An 18,063-nucleotide genomic window follows, 5' to 3' on the forward strand; every position below is an offset into this window, starting at 1 on the left:
GAAGGCAGAAAAGAGATTGCAGGTTGATCCTGCTACATGGCCAATAATGATCTTTAGGGTCTGCTAGAAGGATTGGAGATTGCAGTTAAGCTTCTATCTAAGACTTCACGGCAAGGACTTGATGAATTTAAGCTAGCAATGCTTTACTTGATTTGGACATGAACCCTGAGATATCATATTTTGGCATGGCTAGAAGCTTTGGAGGAAACGAGACTCAAGCAAATGTAAACACACAGAGAGTTGTTGGCACATTGTAAGCTAGATAATGCAATTGTATATAAATGAGTTCATTTTTTTTATAACATTTACTCACTATTGGAATAATTATTTGTATTTGACATATTAATGAAATGAATTATCTTTGTTATTTATGGTATTTTATTTTGTATTATGAGATTTTTAATGTATTATTTAATTTGAAAATTAGTAAATCTATAAATAATATTTTTTTAAACATTTAAAATTATGATACGCAAAAATGTGTGTCATCTTCATTTATGACATGGCCTTTCTTGACAAGGGCTTTCTTGATACGCATTGCGTGTCATTAACATGCGCGTCATAAGGTTACGACACGCAAATGCGTGTTGTCTTCCTTTATGACAAGGCCTTCCTTGATACGCATTGCGTGTCGTAAACGCGCGTCATAATTGCGCGTCGTAAATGAGCATCGTAAATGCGCGTCCTCTATAGACAACGCGCAAAAACACGTCGTCTCTCTTTATGACAGGGCCTTCCATGACGCGCATTTGCGCGTCGTCTGAGCCTTTTACGATGCGCAATGAGCGTCGTAAAAGGCTATTTTTATAGTAGTGTTTGTGGCATCCTTCTCATGTGCACTATACTCAGCAACCTCTTTAGGAGTAGCGGTGGTCTTATCAATCTCCTTCAGGTCTTTGTCAAGGACATATTCCATGTCCTCATAGTGAGTGACCATCCTAATGTTCTGAATCCAATCATTGAAGTTCGAACCATCAAAGATGACCCTTCCAGACATGTTCATGGGGGAGAAAGATCCCAAAGGGTTTGAGCCAGAAGCTGTGTTGGAAGACATCTGAAAAGGAAAGACAAAGTTTAGATTAGATAAGAATCCTTAATATAATAGCGAAATGAAATATTAAGGCTAGGACCCAACACAATATTTTACAATTCAGGAGAGGGATGCCGTAATCCAATTGCGAAATATTTCAAGGTAGGTAAATGACGATTTACCAATTTCCTCCATAAAGAAAAACGAAATTGAATATTAAGTTTTAATTGGATTGAAATTCCTAGATTCTTTTGAGATTCAATGAACTTTTCAATGACATCTTTAAATATCGATTATTCCCTTCAGGTTTGTGACTGGGATGCCGAGGATCACAAATAAGGTGTAAATAACCATGCAAATATACTCGGTACTCTCGATGTGATTTATCACCTAATAAATGTGTTGGTTAACCACACACGCTCCATTGATTTATGACAAACATCAAGCTACCCTTTGTTACCCTTACTAGTCTAAGTTAATGTGTCGGTTAACCAAACACGCTCCGTTAACGACTTGTCAAGGTGCAAAGTGCAATTTCATGGAATAGCATCATTTTCACATTTTCCTAAAGTAACTAAGATTGGGAATTTAATCAAACATTTAGTTGCTTTATAATTATCATTATACTTTTAACGATTATTAATGTCCTATCCCACCCGTTTGGCTGACAACCCTCCACCAGTCAAGGAAGCGGTGAATGAGGCCTACTAACGGTAAGACTGAATTGTCTTATATATATATATATATACATATATATATATATATATATATATATATATATATATATATATATATATATATATTAAACTTATAATATTATAATAGTATAAGGGTTGAATTTTAAACTTTTAAAATTCTAAGGTTTGCAATTAAATGTTTCAAAAGTGAGACTTTACAAATACCAAAACTTGAGGGAAGGTTTTGAAACTTTTCAAAACTCTTGGGTTTCCATAACTTATGAATTAATGTATTTTATTGAATAACTTGATGACAAGTTATGGAGTTCATTAAAACATTTAGATCAATTTTAATTGGATGAGGATAATCACTACCATTTTAGATAAAAAAAAATAGATTTTATGATACAAAACAGTTCGTGGTAGTGATCCTAATCCAATATAGGCCAAAAAAAACCCAAAAATCTGCCAACAGACAGTGCAACACGTTGAGCCAGGCTTTGGACTCGTCGAGTTCATCTATGGACTCGGCAAGCTCGGTCTGGCAGAAGGCCTATTTTAGTTTGCTTCAACATTAAACAATCAAAAATGCAACAATATAACAAAAAACTACCCTAGGTAGTGATACCACTAAAGGGTTTTGAGCACTATAACAGCCTTAAGGTGCACAAACAACCCAAATGCTTTGGATCAAAGTTTTCTCTAGTTATACAGGCAAACAATTTTTCCAAAGCATGAAGCCTAATCTCGCATAAAACATGACATATGAATCATAAAAATAGTTATATAATTACCTCTTGTTGTAGCTTGATGTGTTTGTCCTTTAAGATGTTAACACCCCAAGTGTGATGCCTCAAATGGCTCACAAAACACCACCAACAATTTAAAGAACTCAAGAGAGGTTACTATGCACTCAAAATCGGATGTATGAACTCTAAGAACACAATGGTAACCGATTTTAGGCCATAAGGTCATATATATATATATATATATATATATATATATATATATATATATATATATATATATATACACGTGTGTGTATATATATATATATATATATATATATATATATATAGTGTAGGAATCCAAGGGTCATGTGTAAACCCTAATCCATACACTTAGGCTTGTAATGGATTAACACATTATGAATTCTTATATAAGCTTAGCCCACTACTAATGCACCATGGATTATTAGCCCAACCTATATATATATATATATATATATATATATATATATATATATATATATATATATATATATATATATATATATATATATATCATAAATTTACATAATCGGCCCCTGTATATTTAATTAGTCTCTTTTGATCACTAAATTAATTCCAAAGTAATTCTTCACTAATCCTAATTAAATAATATCATTCATATATTATATTATACTTATAATATATTAATGAATCATAGATAACCTCTTTCTAAAATGTTCATCATATTAGATTTTTTTGGTGAATGAAACCCAAAATGGACCATGCTACCCACAGGTCAAGTACATGAAAATTATTACTATGGACTTAGACACCTTATCCAACAGTTATCAATATGTGTTTTATGCCTACCGGGCGAGGATCGATGTCGGGCAAGGCTCGATGCTGGGCGAGGCTCGATCACTGTATGGTATGCTATGGCCTTTGTGATTATTACATGTGCTAGTTAGATTGTATGTTTATATGATTATATTTTTATATGATTATGTTTGTAGCAGGCTTGGCCTAGTGATTCACAGATCTATAATCCGTGTGGGGCTCGATGTCTGGCGGGGCCCAAGGCCAAGTGGAACTATAGACATGGCGGGGCCCGATGGAGGGTGGGGGCCCAATAAGTGATTTATGTATGTTTGGTATCTTGGGGAAACCACTAAGCCTTGTGATTATGGTGTTCAGTTAATGTTTCAGGTACTTCGGTTTTCAAATGGAAGAGTTCGGGATGATTATAGAGCACACACCACATGTGTTCGCATTCTTTGATTTACCTTGAAAACGATGATGTATTAATAAATCTTTGATTACACGGTTTATGAAATTGAGATGGTGTATTATTTTAGTAATTTAAAAATGAAAAGTTTTTGGGTTTTTAAATGGGATGTTTCAACTTGGTATCTGAGCCTTGGTTTGAGGGATTCAGACACACTCTCGGGTGAGTCTGAACTCAAACTGAGGATTTGGTAAAGTTTTTGAAAAATGAAAGAAAAATGATTTAAAAAGGGTAAAAAAAAAGTTTTCTATTTCAAGAAAGGGTGTGGTGCGTGCAATCGACCGAACTCAAGTAGTTTCTCCTAAAATACCCATACATTTTATCTGGTATAATTTGATTTATGAATCTATGGATCACATGCTAGTTAGGGCTAAGGATCTGTTTAGTCTTTGCACGATAGAATGCTAGGAGAGATGAGTTGTATGCCTATTGTATGAGCTTCTAGACTTGCATACTAGTTCTGATTAGCCAGTGATAGGTTGGCCTGATATGTGATGCCATGTAGCCTAGGAAGCATGGGATGCTAGATTGGGTATAATTTGTATGTGTAAGGCAATCGGTAGCAGAGTGGGAGCTCCTAGTATGAGTTGTAGTATGTGGGATTGGATGCACATGATTATTCTATGGATTGGAGTGCTATTACACGAATGTTGCTTGCTTTGTGCTTTGTGGAACTCTTAGGTGACTGGAGTTAGCTACAACGTGAATATGTTAAGTCATATGGGACAAATGTTGAATAATCTCAAAGTGATGGATTTGACCCTATTGTGCAACTCTTTTTTTAGTCCAACCGTTGTAGGGATGAGTCTGTTACTCGAATGATTTTCTAAGCTTTATTTCATGTGATTTTATTCATGAGGTGGGTGACTGCTTATGGGAAGCTCTTCAGAAGTTAGTAGTAGGGTGAGGTCAGGAACCTAGGAAAGCCTAGGGAATTGCTTCAGTGGGTTTCACTGGTTAGTGAGTGTTTAGTGTATGGATTGAGAATGTGACTTAGACGATTCGGGAGGATTCTTGAGAGAAGTATGGATAGGTGTGGAAGGTAGTATTGGTCATGTACCACTGAAAACACAAGATCCATACTTGAACCGGGGAGTGTCTTACAAAATCTAGGAAGCCTGTGAGATGAGGATTCTTGTGTATATTAGGATCTTTTGCATGATGTTCTCGGTATGATGTTGAACACTCAGGAATGGGGTTCAGGTTCTAGTTCCGGCTCAGGTACAGATACTGAGCCAACCGATGTGCGGATGTGGGAGTTCATCTCATCGAAGATTACTCACAGTATATTGGAATGGACCTCATTGATATTTGGTTATGTCAAGGAAGGGATTTTGGAGCTCTTAGACGGTCGTCTTGGGGATTTTCGGGCCGAGATTGTGGCAGGGCAGTTGGAGGCTCATCTGGAGCCCAAAGCTTGTGGATCCCTTGAATCCTTTAGGAAGGAGGATACTATTGCTATTTCTCATCATTTGGGATTATAGGTGAGTTATTCAGCATGTCCTCAAGAGGGTCGACTCCATGATTGGATTTCACAGATGTTTTTCAAGCCTCACGTTAGGGGTTACCCAACATCATTGATAGATTGGTCACCATGTTCTTGGGTCGAACCTCTGCTATTCAGACGGTTAATAGGGTGGTCGGGGTAACCTAGGAGGAGGAGGTTAGGATTCCAGTAGATGCTTCTACGAGTATGTTAACTTTTGATTTCTTCTTTCTTATTGTCAGGATTTATATTACTTTAGAAATTTTTTTATGGTTTGGGTAAGCATTATCTCTGGTTTGGTTCTCTGCTATTTTATGGGTTACATAATCAAGGATTATTATATGCATTTTTGCATGCCATGAATCAATAGTGGATCGTATCTTGCTGAGAGGGTTTCAACATGTTCGTTTGTTGCTCTAGGTTTTTGGTGGGATCAATTCTGGGATATTGTTGAAGGGTTTATGGTCAGGACTAGCGGGTTAGTTCTCCAATGAAGTTAGGGATTCATTTGTTTTGGCTTTTAATCTGATGGGATGGAAGGTCGTCTATGGAAGAACTTTTGAGTTCAAACACTACCGTTGATAGGAGAGGAAAGGTATTAGGAAGATGGTTGTGTCAGTCGCATGAGTTGATTGGTCAATGGAAGTGTCAGGGGATTTTTATATTCCCATGGGTTGTAGACGTTTAGAATTCAATGATTCTTTGAGAATGGAAGTTGGGGTGGAGATTCATTAGTTTAGGGCAAGGTTTATGGTTTTTAGTCGCCATCTTTAGAACTCAAGGAATTGGTATGATATCATGGGAGGTGATTTGGATTATCAGACTTGTTAAGATTTTGAGAGTATTTTTCAAGATTTCAAGAGTTGGTAGATCATTGAGTTTGGCTAGTAACGTAACACTAGTATTGATAAATACAGGTCAAAGGCGGTTCATGCTATATGAGTTTGATGGGCTAGGAATCCATCAGAGTTAAGAGATAAGAGAGCTTCATCGAAGCCAAGTGGGGGGAATCGATTAGAATTTTTTGGGAGTTAGGAAGGGTGTGGAACTCGGGCAAGTTTCACATCCTAGAGAGGAGGAGAGACGACCTAGGGGCCGTCTAGATTGAAGTGGTGTAACATGGGAGTTTTAGAAACTTCCAACAGCTGGTCGGCACCTTCTTTGCTATGCATAGAAGAAATATGGATGGATCCAGTGCAAGGGTTGTGTTAGAGCCTCGTTGACTGTTCTTGTTAATGAAGACTATGGGGTTGAGATGGTTTGGGCGTGGTGAAACCATGGGTAGTAACCATGCTTAGTTAGAATTTTTGTATGACTGCGATGGGATCATAGCCTTCACCAGGTGAGGTAGCCTATCGTCAAGGTGGTCACGAATTTAGGGGTGGATCAGTTTGCGCCTTAGGCACGATGGATAGGATTTTCGAGGAGCATTTCTTTGTTTTAGGTTGAGGACCATGGAGGTTCGAGGCGGAGTCGGGCCTATGTAGCTCTAGCAGGGTGGGACCCGTGGGCGAGTCCGCTCTGTGGTATAGTTAGGGTAGTACCCATGGGCGAGGCCCGTGTGTTTATGGAAATGCAAATGAGACCTGGTAGAGACCGTTGGATCAAGGTTTTGGATCTTGGGTTACAAGATTGAGTGTGTGACCAATAAGTGGCACAGAGGGATGTTTAGGCAGGTTAGCCATGTCCTTTGATCTCTTGGGAACTTGGTGGTAGGACCAGGTACGAGACTAGAAGTCTCAGTGATGGTTTGGGAATCTTTATATTCTATTTTAGTGAGGGTTCCCATGAATCAAAAGGTTTTGAGTAAAATGCAAGTGTAGATCTGTGGATCTCGAGTTATAAGTTGTGTACCAAGCTAGTTCTTGGTGGGAACTCGCATTGGGGATTGCGAGTATTGGTGTGCAAGGTCTTCATTTCAGTGGGATATGAATAAGGAATATGCATGCCAAGGGTACCATTTGAAGGATTCAGGGTTAAAGGATGGATTCAGATTCTAAGGTAGATCAAACTCTTGTGTTTGTGTTTTTGTTTTGTTTTATATACGTAGGGGTCAGGTTAGCATGGGGTTTCAGAATTTCAACAGTGGTATATTGGTTCGACAGTTCAAGGAAGCAATGTCTTGTTTACCACCAGAAGGATTATCTCCTAGTTTGTCTCGCGTTGTTCATTATGTTCATGGAATTCTTATTATCACGATGAGTCTTTCTTGAAGGATTAACTAATTCCTCTAGTCAATTAGAATGGAATTAGCTATGGTTCCGTACGGGCGCTCTATCAGGGAGTCAGACCATCTCGAGACTTCAGATTTCAAGTTGAGTAGCATGGTTATTTTGCATGGGATTATTTTAGGTTGGGAAAGGATCTGTCCATCTTCGGGTTAGAGAGCCATGCTAAGTTTGGTTTTGGTTGCCTTGGCAAGGATATGGCATGCTTGGGGTTGTGGCCATGTTGCTCGAGTTGTCTAGCATGTCGGGGATGGTAAGAAATGATTTCTAGCATGAAATCTATGTTAAGTAAGGGAGAGTTGTAACGCCCTGTTACGAATCATTTTGAAATCCGGGGTGGGGACCAAGGATTAGGAATTAACAGACTTAGGACTCTTGAAGAATTGGGATTTGGACTCATTTGGTGCTGAATGATGTAATTTAGATGATCGGGGTGTTCGGTATGGGTTTAGGAGCCAAATGGTATTTTGGTAATATGTCAGCTTGGGATTTTATGGAAACAAGATTTTTGTTCGGGAAATTGTAAGGCAAGTATGAGTTAATTAAAGCGTAGAGCTTCTCGTTTCCATTTCATTGATATCAGGATCGTTAAAATCGGAATATCAATGAGGAAGTTATGGCCTTCGGCGTAAATTATGGTTTGAGGGAAACCCTAGTACACGGGCGGTACCTAGTGAATACGTAGCGCGTACTAGTGAGAGGGTTGGTATGTGAGGCGTACATTGGTGTACGCTTAGCGTAATGTGAATGGTGGATCATGGATGCAAGACCTCGTATGCTGGGCGTACGAGGAGTTAGTGGAAACCCTAATTTATGGTGTTGTACCCTATATAAACACTTTAAGTCTTTAGGCTTGGCCTCTTTACCAACCTCCAAGCCCCCAAAACCCTATAAATCATCCCTTATCCTCCATTGTTGTGTATTTGAGCTCATTGTGTGCATCTTCGTGTGTTTTTGTTCATATTCAAGAAGAAGGAGTTTAGTGCAACATTGTGGATCAAGGAAGAGCTTATGGATCCTGATTCTTTACTTCATTTCCAGCTATTTTGTGGTAAAAATCTATGATCATGCACATTAGAAGCTTAGATCTAGTCTACCTGGGTTTTGGACCCTTTTTCGCCGCATGAATAAGATCTAGTGGTTGGGCACCACTCTAGGAGCTATGAGTTGCCACTCTTGATTTTTCTGAGGTTCAAAGTCCATAAAGTTGGCACCATTAAGGTTTAGAACCACGCATGCATTATATCCATTTAGTGAACATAAACTGATATATCTTGAAGTTAGCTCCTTTTGGGGCATGCAAAGTCACCAAGTCAGTGACTTTATGGTTCTAGATGCTATTTGGGGTTTAGATATGTGGTTTAGACTTCAAGTCTTAATCATTAAGTGCTTAAAGAGGGTTTTGGCTTAATGGGTGAGTACGATGGTCGTACAAGTCTGTACGCATGACATACAAGCCAAATAGCATGTATGCTTAGTGTATTGCTGAGTACACCCCACGTACTCAGCATGATGGGTTTTCGATGATTAGGCTTCGGTTTAGGGTATATATTAGGCTTAGTTGCCTTGGGCCCCGTTGGCCCATGAAGTTTGGACCGATAATTTTTTGTGAAGGCCTACAATGGGATTTGGGCCCAATTTGGGAAACTGGCCATGAATTGGACCTTGGATAGCTAATTTTGTAGTTCGGCCTTTTGAAATATTAGGTTTGGGCTTAAGTCTTGGTCCAAACTAGGTGAGGGGTAAATTGGTCATTTACCTAATTATGGTCTGATGGTTTGGATTGGAATTAAATTGTTAATTGAATGTTATTTGTCATTGATAGCTCAGGGATTTTCAGACCAGCAGCCATGGATTATTAGTGTGTTTCGGCAGTTCGAGGTGAGTCTGCTCACTGAGTTTAACAGGTCGAGGGCACTAATGTCGGCCATGGTTTGTATGTTAGGATGCTAGATGTCTGCATGACTCTCGCATGTGTTATATGATAGTATGCTTACCAGGAAAGGACCGATGTTAGTCCCAAAATTATGGATCCAATTCAGTAATCAATGAAGTAAATTACAATCAAAGTGAAGTGAAGTGTAGAAGAAGTAGAAGTAAGATCAAGCATGCACACATCTATTACTCATTAATGTCAAGTACACCTTGAGAAAGTACAATCACAGCAGAGTTCAGCAAAAAGTACAATCTGAGACAACTCAGTTACTATAAATAGTATCCCTATCAGCATATGAGTGTACAACCATACACACGTGTGCGGCCGCACACACATGTGTGGCAGCACACAGACAAGTTCAAGACACTACACTGCTATACAACCACTGACACCCTAATTAGATTTGTACAAAATAAATGTCTAGCTCAAACCACAAAATCATGGCCTTTCGATCTCCCCCTTGGTTTGAGACTAGCATAGACTTGAACTTCATTTGCTTGGCTTCTCGGTTGGCTTCTCATACAGCTTTAGATCAGATCTTCCCATTGAGCCCATCTACATTCTTCCATTGATGATTGAAGCTACCACAGCAGTGAATTCTTTAGCAGCAGCTTCCATGGTGTCTTTTCTGCAAATGATCTGATGACGAGCTAGAGTCTGGATATCCCTTTCTCTGAATCGAAGAAGATATTTGGCATTTATCAATCTCAGAACTTGTTCTCGATCCTTAAATTTAATGGCAGCTGTTGCAGTTTCGTCATCATAAGCCCAAAATTCAATATTATCAAGATATCCCTCATGAAAGTGTTGAGGGATAGGAATTTCCTTTTGTTGCTTAGTTGCAAGCCAGAGTATGATGTTCATGGGGTTGCTTGATTCCAGATCAATAACTTCTTTGTCTTTTCTGTATAAAGCTCTTGCAGTCTTCATTGAGGGAAAATTCTCTCTGACTTGTCTGTCTAGAAACCTTTTGAAGTTAGAGGCACTGGGATCTTCAGAGGGATTACAGAATGGGGCCCTGGATAATTCGGCTAAATCAGTTTTGGTCCAAGAGTTGAAATCATGGGTACTTTTGTAACACTCAGAAACTCCTGAGTTTCGCTTAACAACCCAGAAATTCGTCTCTTGATCAAAGGCCCTCATTCGGATTCCGGACCTATCTCCATACTCGTCACCGAACTTTCTTTTCTTAAGGTCTATTACAGTCAAAACAGGGTCTTTTGCCTTGCGATTTTCATTAGAGTTTTTCATGAATAAAAGCCCTTCTCTTTGATTGGCAGTTACAAGTCTTTTGCCCTGTTTGATTGTGATTCTGGCTCTGCTTCCTTCTGGTTCTTTTTCAAACCTATTGACAATGGTGGATGTTCTTGGAGCAGGTGGGTCGACAGGAAGATCATCAGTTGCAGAATGTGATTGAAATGTGGGAGGATCAACTATTCCGTGTGGCTGTTGGAAGAGACCTTTGACTTTTTCACCGAATGCATCGTACAAAACGTTCTTGAGATTGAAATAGTTGGCTGATACGGATCCAAGACTCGTTTGCAGATCTTTAATTTGTTTGGTCTTTTCTTCATCCTTCGCCTTGAGCTAAAAAATGTATGTAGTTAGCTGATCCATCTGAATTGACTTTTTGATGAGCTCTTGACGGAGAATCCCATCTCCTCTCGAAGATCAGATGAAGAAGATTTGTCATCATCTGTTCGTCCCTCCCTAAAACATATTCCTTTCCCACGTGAGGAGGTTGGAAAAGATTGTGCCAGATGTTTTACCATTCTAATGGAAGCTTCATCTAATGAAAGTCGAGTAGGAGAATATTCTGGAATGGATGAAGATCCACCAGTCTCAAACATTGTCCTCGGACCTTCATCCGTTTGTTTTGTAGGAGAGTGAACAAGGGTAGCAGTGGTTGTTGACAGAACTTGAGGTGCACTTCTTATAGCAGAAACCTCCATACTTACAAAAGATTGCCTTGATTTTGTGGAAGTCTGAGAAGTCTGAGGTTGAGTTGAGACAAGGATGACTAGAGCAGAAGTTGAGATGAATGACACAGAGGGAGGAATCTCTGATGTCACATCTCCTTGGCTTGATGCGACCTCCAAGGGCTTTGAAGTAGAGAGCAGAATCTTGAGAACATTTCCTTCATCTCTAGTCTTGGTTGCTGAATAAACAATTTCATCGACTTTATTAACACGGCTGCTGGGAATATCAAAATTTTCATCACTGAAATCAAACTCTATGTTTGCTGGAATGTCGTCATTGATTCCCATAAAGTCAATTTCTTTTAAAAACTCTACATCATCATAAAAATCATCGTCATCATCCTCTCGAGTAGATTTTGATTCATTTGCTTTCTCAAGATCGTGCTTATGAGCCACACAAGCTTTGGGAGAGTCATGAATCTCCTCCACTTCTGGCTTGGAGGTAGAGTGAAAAATATCTTCATTTTCCATCGGCATGGATTGTTCTTCTGATTCTTCTCTATCATTCTCTTTAAAAATTACAAATTTTATTAATGGAAATTTTCCTTCAAATACAAACTTCCCGCCTCTCTTTTGTTTCATTAGTCCAAAAGCGCTTGGACCAATGGATTTGAAATCCAAAGTATCATTTCCTCTCTGCAGCTCGGGGTGAGTCAGATTAAGGATGATTTGCAGAAATCTTGGATACATCCAGAATTTGTCCCTTTTGCTCCCTTCAAGGTTTAGTATCATTTCATTCATTATAAATTTTGAGAAATTGAACTCAAATCGTGTAGCCAATGCTGCAATGGCACCAGTGTTGGCAAGAGAGATCTCGTTTGCTCCTGATCTCCTGTCGGAAATGCAGGTCACGAACACATGAGCCAAATACTTCCAACACGGAGGAAGCAACTTCTTGATTGTAGGGGGGAAAGGTCCCCTCGTATCCCATATGCTCTAAGACATCCTGAGTTTGATTAATGTCGATCTCCATGGTGCAGTCAACTCTGTCTTCTATTTGGAGGGATTCTCTAATGTTGCTCTTTGTTACTTGAATTTTCTTGTCTTTGATTGTTGCTTTAACAAACTTTTCACCCTGATCATTCTTCTTTACAACAACACTCCTCCAGAAATCCTTAATCAGACTCTAGTAGATAGCAGGACTAGTAATTAGGGCATGAACCAAGCAGGATTTCTTCAAACCATCCACAATGAATTTCAAGTCATTGTGAGCTACAGGAGGGACTTCGAGAAAAATTGCGGAGTTCTGGACTTTACCGAATTCCATGTCTCCCATCTTAATCTGAATGTCAACACATAAAATTATTAGGGCAAAACTACTGAAAGTGATGCAGCCGCAGACGGAATTACAGACAGCCGCACATGTGCAAGTGTCTAGCCGCAACCGCACATGCCTAATCGCACATAAAATTATACAGCCGCACACGCTCGTGTGCGATCACACTCGAAGACAAACAGTTTGATTATGATTCAACAGCAAACGAAGGAAACTTTTTATGAAAATAATCGGAAAAATAAGTCGTGTTCATAAGAATTACTGAGTAAAAGCTTTGATTTCACGAAAAAATTATGGAATATATAAGGAGTTTGAGAGAGAAACGAGTGTGTGTGCAGTTGAGGCAAGAAACAATGACGGTGAAAAACTCACCGGACACCCACTATTTATATACACAAAATTTTCATTTCCTCCCCCTTACCTTTAAACAAAAAAACCGATGCACTCACCATTTTTTCAAAAAAGAATTATTTTGAGGATTTTGAAGAGATTAAATTCATAATTCCTAAAAATAAAATAAAAACTAAAACAAAATAAAACTTATTAACTAAAAATAAAATAAAAACATAAAAATAGAATAGAATAGAATAAAATGAAATTGGAAATGCTATTAACGATGAAGAAATAAAAAAACTTCAATTTAATCCTATATAAATTGTTTTAACGTATTGAGATTAGGGATCAATGTTTTTAGACAAACTTTATCCGCTTGTCGGTACCTTCCATCTTCATGTCTTTGTCTAGTCGATCGCTGGTATTGTTGTCCACTTAAACACGAAAAATTGTGACAAAATTAGGACATACTATATGTGACAAGACAATGTGTTCCTAAGTTCCTAGATATTATATCTGATCCTAAGTTTCTAGATACTATATCTTAAGGACCATTCTGCTGACGACGACCAGGAATATTGTTGTCCACCTAAATTGAGCAGCGAGATCTATAGACAATCTTTGAGTGTTGAATTTTAATTGTAGTGGAACATGTTTCCCGCTTCCAGATATGCCCCGGTAATCAAGGACTTCCAGAGTACTCCTTACATCGGATGAGCAGACCATCATTAGGGGAGAAGATAGATTCAGAGTATTATCACTTATAGTGCATATGCTGTGTACCAGGTCGGATTGTTAGTCACGCAATGGAGACAACATATGGCAAACAGATAAGAGGAATTTCATATGTATATATATATATATATATATATATATATATATATATATATATATATATATATATATATATATATGTATAATATGCAGAGAAATAGAGTTGCATATGTTACAGTCCAGGTCGGATCTCTTCTAATCACGCAGAGGAGGTAACATATGACTAATAGACAAAAAGAAAGAAAATGAATTTTTTACAGACCTAATTTATTAGAATTTACCAGTTGCCCCATCAATACCGGAATTAAGGACAGAATGCACACATGGAGGAAAAGTTAAACCACGGTTCCAGATACGGGTTCAATTAATGTGACGAGTAGATTCCCATATATATCTCCCTGCTCAACCTATCCAAGCGTTGTATTCTCAGGCTAAACGGATCTAACTAGGTCAAGATTTGTCAAGTCTATAAATTTCCTAAGTTCAGCTCTGCCTAGTCATGTCCATTTAAAATTTTCCGTGCCTACCGACGCATCAAACCAGAGCATAGACCCTTCAACTTTGGGTACGTTACGGAGACTCAGGTTGCCTTTTATCACTTGATAATATCACTTCCCAAAAATCTCCTTCAAGCACATTCTATAACCAGCATAATAAGTTTTGTTTTTTTGAATTTTTAATGTTTTTGGATTTTCTAATTTTTTATGTTTTGGGATTTTCTAATTTTTATGTTTTTGGATTTTCTAATTTTTTATGTTTTTGGATTTTCTAAATTTCTCCCCCTAAATTTGTGCATAAAAAAATAATAAAAAATGCGCAAATTTATCCTAAGATAGACATAAAAACTTAATCCTCAAAACGAATAATTTTTAAAAAATTAAGCAACACATCGAATCGAGCTTTGTTAAACGGCTTGGTGAACAGATCTGCTACATTATTATCAGAGCGGACCTGTTCTAGCCGAATGAGCGTTTGACTGGGTTTTTGGCAATTTGGATCGTAGCCACATTATCATAGAAAATAGGGGTTTCTTGAAAATTGAAACCGTAGTCCAACAGCTGATGTTGGATCCAGATGACTTGTGAACAACAAGCAGACGCAGCGACATACTCCGCTTCTGCTGTTGAGGTGGAAACGGTATGCTTCTTCTTGCACTGCCGTGAAGCCAATCTATTGCCCATAAATTGCCATCCTCCTGAAGTAGATTTTCTATCAAGCTCACACCCGCCATAGTTGCTGTCTGCAAAAGCGTAAAGGTCAAATTTTGGATTTTACGGATACCAAAGACCTAGTTTTGCACACCCTTTGAGATACCGAAAAATCCGTTTAATAGCAAGTAAATGAGAGAGTTTAGGATTAGCCTGGTAGCGAGCACATTGACAGAACGCAAACATTATGTCTGGGCGATTGGCAGTTAGATACATGAGTGATCCGATCATTGATCGATAATGCGTCTGATCTACGGATTCACCCTCAAGATCAGGGTTCATAAGAGGTCTTTCCGCCATGGGTGTAAGAGCAGGTTTCACGTCTCAGAACTCGAACTTCGCTAGTACATCATCCACATATTTTGCTTGGTGAATAAGGATTCCGGTTGAAGATTGTTGGACCTGAAGCCCCAGAAACATGGTCATCTCCCCAAGCAATCTCATCTCGAACCGCTTCTTCATCACAGCTTTGAACTCTTTACAAAGCTGTTGGCTTGTCGACCCAAAAATAATGTCATCTACATAAATTTGGACAAGAATTTGATCGGGAACGACATGTTTGAGGAATAGGGTTTGATCAATGGTGCCTCGGGAATAGCCAACTGTTAGTCCCAAAATTATGAATCCACTTCAGTAATCAATGAAGTTAATTACAATCAAAGTGAAGTGAAGTGTAGAAGAAGTAGAAGAAAGATCAAGCATGCACACATCTATTACTCATAAGTGTCAAGTACACCTTGAGAAAGTACAATCACAACAGAGTTCAGCAAAAAGTACAATCTGACACAACTCAGTTTCTATAAATAGTATCCCTATCAGCATATGACTGTGCAGCCATACACGCGTGTGTGTGTGTGTGCGGCCGCACACACATGTGTGGCAGCACACAGACATGTTCAAGACACTACACTGCTATACAACCACTGACATCCTGATTAGATTTATACAAAATAAATGCCTAGCTCGAACCACAAAATTATGGCCTTTCACCTGAAGTCGGGTGCGGCTCGATGACTATATGGTATGCTATGGTCTTTGTTATTTTATGCATGTGCTAGTCACATTGTATGTTTTTATGATTATATGGTTATATGATTACGTGCTTATCGGGTGGGGCCCAATGTCAGGCGGGGCCTGGTGATTGATAGATTTGTAATCCGAGCGGGGCTCGATGTCGGGCAGGGCCCGAGGCCGAGTGCGACTCGAGACCGTGCGGGGGTGGGGGGGGGGGGAATATGCGATTTATGTATGTATGTATGGTACGTGGTATCTTGCGGAACTCACTAAGCTTTGTGCTTATGGTTTTCAATTTATGTTTTAGGTACTTCGGTTATCAATGGAAGAGTTCGAGATCATTGCAAAGCACACACCACATGTTTCCGCATTCTGTGATTTACCCTGATAACGATGATGTAATTATAAAGATTTGATTACCATGGTTTATGAAATTGAGATGATGTATTATTTTAGTAATTTACAAAATGAAAAGTTTTTGGGTCTTATAATTGGGACGTTTGATTAGTGAGTTCCCCCAAAGTACCAAAACACAAAAAAATAACAAATATACAACGCCAACATACTATGGGTCCAATCAACCATCGGGTTGGAATACCCTAGGCCCTCAACCATCGGGTTGGTATGTCAACATATTACGGGTCCAATCGTCCTTGGGGTGGAATACTATCGGGCCCATTCAACCATCAGGTTGCTATGCATCGGCCTGTTGGCTTACGCACAAAAGCAGTGAAGCCTCAACCACCAACCAATGGGATGCATTGGTGCCTTTGAACTACAAGTACAGTGAAGAAAACTTGCCTCACAAACTGAACATAACTAATGAGGACCGACTCCGAATCTCGACTCTCTAATCGATACATATTTCCATCAAACAACCAATTCCATCAAAATCCTAAAATACCCAAAACTCCCTCAAGGTCAAACTTGGTCAAAGTCAAAGTCAATTGGTCAAACCTACTAAGTCAACCGAGTCAACCCAGCCAAGTTGACCCAATCGAGTCAACCCAACCGAGCTGACCCAGTGCTAGTTTACGGAGGCGTACTCCGGAAGTATGCTTAGCGTACATGAAGCCTCGTAAAAGACCACCATCGGGGTGGTTAAACGAGTACGCGGGGCATACCCTCGCAGCCTCCACACTCCATTTTGTGCTTAAGAGCATAAGCACTTAATCCTATATTTCAGATCCATGACCAAAACATATGCAATGTACCAAAAATATTGACATAAAAATTTCGTTTTTAGATTAATAAATCATGAATACATATCATATCCATAAAACCAAGGTAATCAAGATTTATCAATACATCACTGTAACGCCTGTGTTTCCGGGCTTGCCACTTGTAGCAATATAATAGTCTAGGTTAACCTTTGTAACCCGTTTTGAAATAATAAGATTGTATTATTTGAGTATTATGTGTTTTGTGCTTAATTGCTTAATTATGTGGTTTGATTAATTAAGAATAAAAATAAGCGTCAAAATTTAAGTGTAAAATAAACATAATATCTTTGGTTAATGTTATAGTAATTGAAACGAGGTTTCCAAATATATATAGAACGCCCAAATCTGACTTCGTATGAGGAAGTTAAGATTTATCGAAGTTCCGGCTTAGCGGTATACAGCCTGTTTTACTCGATTTGAGATCGAGCGGTTGTTAGCCGAAGCAATCTAAATGAGAATCGAAGATCTCATTGTTGGTATCGAAGCGATAAAAAGTTAGGCGAGAACGGACGTCAAACGAAGAAGTTATGAATTTATAACGAAAGTTTCTGTCCCGGCCTATTAAAAATAATTAATAAAAATAATGTCAAAATTAGCCGATGGAGTCTAAACGAAAGTCGTAGAGCGTGGTATCACCTTTCCGTGGATATAAAGAACGTTGAAAACAGAGTTCGTATGAAGAAGTTATGAATTTCCGAAGTTTATTAATCATTTTGTATTTAAATTTAAATCAAAAATCGGAAGCCTTATTCGAAGCGAGTCATTGATCTGATCCGAGGTACGCGCTGCGTACGCGAGAATGCCCCGTGTACTCCGGAAGTGTCGACACTTCGGATGACGCATGCAGTGACGATTCAGAGCCCTGTACGCCCCGCGTACAGGCGTACGCCCCGCGTTCGTGCGA

Source organism: Lactuca sativa, chromosome 4 (genome assembly GCF_002870075.4).
Source record: "Lactuca sativa cultivar Salinas chromosome 4, Lsat_Salinas_v11, whole genome shotgun sequence".
Taxonomy (NCBI): domain Eukaryota; kingdom Viridiplantae; phylum Streptophyta; class Magnoliopsida; order Asterales; family Asteraceae; genus Lactuca; species Lactuca sativa.